The sequence below is a fragment of the Perna viridis genome, chromosome 9 (genome assembly GCF_037379345.1).
Source record: "Perna viridis isolate PV_CMFRI_1.1 ecotype Kerala chromosome 9, ASM3737934v1, whole genome shotgun sequence".
Lineage (NCBI taxonomy): Eukaryota > Metazoa > Mollusca > Bivalvia > Mytilida > Mytilidae > Perna > Perna viridis.
The window spans coordinates 36,372,969-36,379,370 of record NC_142453.1 but is presented as its reverse complement, the minus strand read 5'-3'; positions in this window follow the sequence as shown (position 1 = coordinate 36,379,370).

Below are 6,402 nucleotides of genomic sequence, written 5' to 3'. Positions count from 1 at the left end.
GTGAAAATGGCTTATGTGGTATTTTCTGTTTAGTACTATCTTAATTAGTATTTCTGAGGTTCTTTTAATGACTTGTGGCGATTTTCGTAGTCAGATCATTTTTCCAAAAATGCAAAAAAATGGATTTACGGTTTTTCTTTAAAAAGTTGCATAATTTCGACTCTACAAGTTATTGCTAACTAAAACGTCTTAAATTTGGTATCATTTGATAGATAATCTTATTTTCTTCATGAATAAACCATGAAAAACAAATTTTCAAGGAAGAATATTTTTAAATGTTAAAAATTTTACCCGTACCCCAAAAAACAGAATTCTCATTCTAAGTATACCGACACTTTAGGCATTCGTAATTAAGATAATGATGTACTCAATATATCTGATCAAATTAGGCACTAAGACTTTCTTTTTGGGGTTATAAGTACTATAAAATCTTAAAAAAGGGAAATTTTCAGAATTTCAAAACTTCTACTATATCACCCTTTTTGCCTTTTTTTCAAAATAACGTAGTGTAAACAAGCTTCTTCGTGATAAAGTACATTTGTGTAGTATCTTAGCTTTCAAATTAATACTTGAACTTTTCAAAGTCAAGTTAGGTGAAAATTGTCACATTGAAAAAAGCTGATAGGGACTGAAAAAAACTGTTATTAAATTCACAGATCAGATCGTTTAATTTCTTTCTATTATTTTTGAAGTAAGTGCAGTTATTAAAAAGATGAACTTCATCATCAACTTCATGTTTATTGCATCTATCACAAATTCTATCAGTTAAGGGTGTTAAAGGTATGGTATATCTACCAGTCTCTACTTTTACTTTGTGAGAGCTAATTTTAAATTTGATGATGTATCATCTATGTTTTGGTTCATTGACAATGTCAAGATATTTTTCCAATCCAAAGTTGGTTTTTAGCTTAACATAAGTTCTTAACTGTATAAAATGTGGCAAATGAAGAAAGAAAAAAAACGCAGAGTTTGTATTGCATTATCCAAGTATTTATAAATTGGGGAAAATGATGTGCCTCTCACTGCCTGATTCTTACAGAGAATGGTACTTTTAAATTTACATTGTCTGAAACATTCAATCGGGTTTACCTGATTATTTATGGGAAGAACCAGACTTGGTTGCAAAAGATTAAACTTTTTTTTAAAGAGTGAATTGCTTTTGAAAAAAAACATCAGAAGACATCGGTCATTGAAACACACTCAGAATCCGTAGCAGTAATACTAACGCCATTTATTAACTTAGTTCGTAACAGTTACAATATGAAGGATACAGACAATATGAAATGCATGTCTTATGACGATTATATGCAAGTAACCTGAACCAACACAATAAGCCGGCGATACAGACATTATACCAGAGTTAAAGTAAAGCAAACTGCTGCAAAGAATATGTAGGTAAGTTAGTCAAATTGGTCCGCCGGAGGTCAAATTGGTCCACATGTGGTCAAATTGGTACGCAAGGGGTCAAAATGGTCCGCCAAGGGTCAAATTGGTCCACCAGACACTGGGGACATAACTCAGTATAGTCAAGTCAAAATTAAGTTTTATATCCAATTTTCTGCAATATATTATATTCATATCCACATAATTAATGCAAGCAAATTCTTTGTTGACACAATATCATAAAGGGAATGCACGATTTTAAATTTCTCTTGATAGTAGTTTCTATCAATGAAGGTAATTCTTGCCTAAAATTTTCGTTTTTGAATCCTATTTCTAATATTCTTTTCCTGTTAAGCAAGATAGACTAAACTGCCTTAGTTTGATGAAGTATTTTATGCTGCTTCTTATAATGCAAATTACATTTCAATTGTTATTAATTTAGTTTTATTGACTAATTAAGTATCACAAATTTGAAATATATAACGATTTTGAAGAAATAAAAGTACTGATGTGTTGAATCAATTTATATCGATTGTGTGAATTTTTTATTTTTTTTAATCGTCAAATTGCAAGAAAAAAGATAAAAAGAAAGAACAAGTTTCAAGAAAGACCCAGGGGTCAACTTCAAACGTATCTAACACAACCGTCTTGTTGTAAAACATTGAACTCCTTGATTTAAATTCACCATTCTAATTATAAATGACATTCAATTTATATCTGAAATATCACATAAAAATATCACATAAAAATTCAATGCGCCAGTCAGCGTTGTATTAAGTTTCGTTGACTGTTTACAAGCTTAGGGAACACCTAGATGAATGGGCAAACAAAAACTCTGACTCTACATTATTTAACTACAAACTTGGCCTTTTCCAGTTTCTTAATTTTCATGTCGAAATTCTATTTAGCTTATTCCTAGACGAAACTGCCTGTCAAATCAAACCTGTTCAAACTTGAACCTAAATCATTCAAAATAATCCCATCCTTAGCATCTTGATACAATTTTTCTCGGTTCTTAAACAATCCGGGAATAGCTCAAGTAACAAATTGTCGCATAGACGCCTACATGTATGCATCCTGTAAATGCGCTTAGTTTTTGAGCACCTAGTTCCAGAGATATTAACATAACTATTGAATATCAAACTGAATATCAAACGGTAAAATTTTACCGTTTGATATTGAAAAGTTTGAATGTCGAATATCGAACATCGAGTATCCAACGTACTTGATCTCGGTCTACTTACATTGTACTAAACCGTATTAAATTCTGTCAACGCAATTTGTTTGCAACCTTGATGTCATGGCAATTTTTAGTTCGTTTTTCTTTGTTTATTTGTTTGTTTATTTGTTGCTTTTTGTTTGTTTGTTTTTTTTTTTTTTTCTTTTTTTTTTTTTTTTTTTTTTTGTTTTTTTTTTTACTTTTTTTTGTTCAGATGGATATGGGATAAGAATGTCATCTTTTTACATAAATAATAGAACGTACCCTTTCGGCATAACGATATACTAGCATGATGCACAGAAAGGCTCGATCCATTTTTATAAATGCTACCGTTCTTAAGTGCACTGAACAGAGATACAGATACATCAGAAAGATTTCGGGGGTTGGGCCACCCTTTTGTTTATAAGTTTGTGTAGAATTTGATAAAAAAAAAAAGCAAATAATAGTCTGGAAACCCTTCGTATATCGGAACCACTGCCACCTTTTTTGTATTTTTTATTTTATTATTTTTGTTTTTATTTTTTTTGTCCGCTCCTTTCCTTCTTAGCTAAATATCAAATGGTGTAAGCCTCTAACAAGCGAGAGGTTCAGCGCTGTAAAATCTGATAAACCCACCATAAATGTCTGTGCCAAGTCAGGGTCTTTTACCATTGCCTTAGCTTGATTTGATCAGTTCGGTAATTTTGTTATTGACATCTTGAATATAGAAAGTAAACGAATGGTTAATTCGGGTAAATGCATGGACATGTACAACAGGTACTGATAACAGGTTACATGTCAACCATTTTAGTTGGATCGTTGTTAAAGTAGGATATTTAGCTCAGAGTAAATGTTGTCTATTGGTTTTGTTTATTGTTACGCAATAAAAACTTGATTTTTAGATATAACTGTAAAGGGGACCTCAGTATTTGCATTTTAACCTTAACAGGTGTGCCAATGGAACTACTTTTCAATTACTTGTAGATGCAACAGGTTGTACATATCTACATTAAGCTCTTGCGACTGGTAGATCCATTCTGATCTTCGATTTACATGTAAATTGATAAAAAAGAAACACACAATTAATAATATATGAATGATTTTTCCTGTGTGTTATATCAGTTATTTCTACTTGTAACCGAATTTCTATAACCACAAAAAGTGTAAGTTTTGCCAGAGACCTTTAATTGAATTACAGGTCTATGGTTTTGCTTATATTGTCCATCGAAATACGGGCTTGTAATCCCTATATCCTATAATTTCTGGGAAATGGCGATAATTAATTATCATAATAATGTTTAAACAGATATCTGCTTTAGTAGTTGTTGTTCCGCTATATTTAAGCTGAATATGTATTCGAGTATCATAAAAAGGCTGCATTACTGTGGTATTTATCAGAATTCTATATAATCATTGTAAAAAGAGTTTTCTCCCTTATTTAATATAAGAAAAAGAATTAAATTTCTTTCAACTGTAACTGTTTTTACTTTCATTCTTTCCATGATGATTTTTTTTCTTGGGATGACTTTCTTATAGCTCCTGGCAAAAAAACACACTGATTTCTTCTGTTTATTTATCGGCAAATTTTGTCTAGAATAAAACTGTGTGTGAACTGCACGCAGCTGGCAAAAACTCACACACAACAATGTAGAAAGTGTTAAAAGAGATATTTTTATGGCGGCCTATAAGAACTATATAGTTGTCCAAATAACCCAGAAAAATGATTAAAGGTATTCATATCCATGCAAATAGCCTGAAAACCTTTTAAAAACATTTGAAATGTAGTACCAAATAGAACATATGATAATCTGTACAAATGTACTTGTTCTATTTAATTTACTTTAATCAAGATATTACACTACTGAATTATTCATATTGGCAACATATCTTATTTGTAAAAACTACAAGTAAGCGGTTCAAGTCATTACACCCCCAAAAATGAATCCCAATCTTTTGTGGTATGGCACCTCGTAGTCAAAGTTAGGTGAGATCCATTCGCTTTTACTAGAGTTATTATTATAACATAAGAAAAATTATTGTTTCGGGCACCTTTTTGACCCCAACCGTCAAATCTTGACCCCTAGTATCAATCTTAATATTCCTTCAGTGGTATGGCACCTTGCATTTCACTTATAGTCAAATCAGGAAAAGGCATTATTCTGGTCCCCGTTTTTGGCCCCTCATTTCTGAAAAAGTCGTAACACCCAAAACCAATGCGGTTGTTGAATATGGTGGAACATTGCGAGGAGAGCAGTATAATGACAATTCAAAGAAAGATAACTCCAATTCACAATGAGATATATTGCCCACCACACATGAACCAACAAGACCAAAATTAAGCAGATGATTATTAGTTAGTCTGCTGCTTATTAGTGCATACATGTACATGTACTTCTAGGTACATCATAAATACAATTGTGAATGTTACATTAAAATTCACTTTCTTGACGTGAATAATTATATATGACTAACTCTGTATAGCGGATGTTAGTCACAGTTCACATCTTTTTTGTGCAAGCAGGATGAGGTAAGGTGAAGGCAACGTTCTTCTCCAGACATAATAAAAAATGTTTTCTTCTAGTCCTTGTTTTCACCTCATACCTTAACTATTCAAGTCACAACTCCAAAACTCAATTCCAGCCTTTTTTTTTAATTACCTTGTGGTATAATTACCAAGAACATATCCATTCACATTTCCTCAAGTTATCTTGTCCAAACATCATAAAAATGCTTGTTTTGGTCCCTTTTTTAACCTAAATTCCTGAACAAATTGGTCACAACCCAGACATGACTCATTTTGTAGTATGACACTATGTGCTACATTTAAGAAGATCCCTTTACAATTAGTCAAGTTATTATCCACACATCATGAAAATGCTTATTTTGGCCCCTTAATCCCCAAAATCAATCCCAACCTTCCGTTTCAGATATGACACCTTGTAGTACCTTTCTGAACAGGTCTATACACATCTACGCAAGTTATTGTCAAAATATCATGAAAATACTTGATTATGGCTCCTGATCCATAAACTGTTCAAGTCGCAACCCCCAATTAAATCCCTTCCTTTTATAGTATGAAACCTTGTGGTATAATTTCCTAAGTTCTTATGTAGTACTGTTGTAATGATCTTGCCAACTTAAAATAAAGCTTAATTGACTTGATTTGTGTTTACAGATGATGACAGTGCAATTCCATAATTATAAGATAATTTTTTACACTAAACTTCAACTTCATCAATTTGTTTTTTTTGTTTTTTTTTTGTTTTTTTTTTCTTTCTGTTTGAGAAATTAGCAAGCATAGCAGCTTTTAACTGATATTTGGTACCTGTGCACTCATTATCCATCATCTTGAAATTTACTGGTAGAGAGATATTGCTGAGAGTCTCCCTATCTAAAATCCTTTATTAGTATCAAAAGTCCCTAAGTGCCAATTAGGTGGTATTTTTTACTAATTAAGATTTTTGAAACAAAAAGTATGTTTAGGTCATAGAAAATGGAAGCAACATCATGAAAAAGTTCTTAGTTCCAGACCAAAACAAAAACAAACTCCATAGAAATGTCATTTATTCAGTAACAACATGCCTTCTGCACCCACTTACATCAACGCTCAACCCAATTTATATAAATCAATGGTAGGTAACTTATACAATTTATATTTAAAAGGCTGTGTAACAATTAAAATAAACATTAAATAAAATGCTGCACAGGGCAGGCTGATACAACTGCAGAAGGTAGTTTAACTCTACAAAGTTTTGGGACAAGTATGAACACAACATTCAAGATTGATATAGTTCTGAGTTCATATTTCGATAAAATTTGAC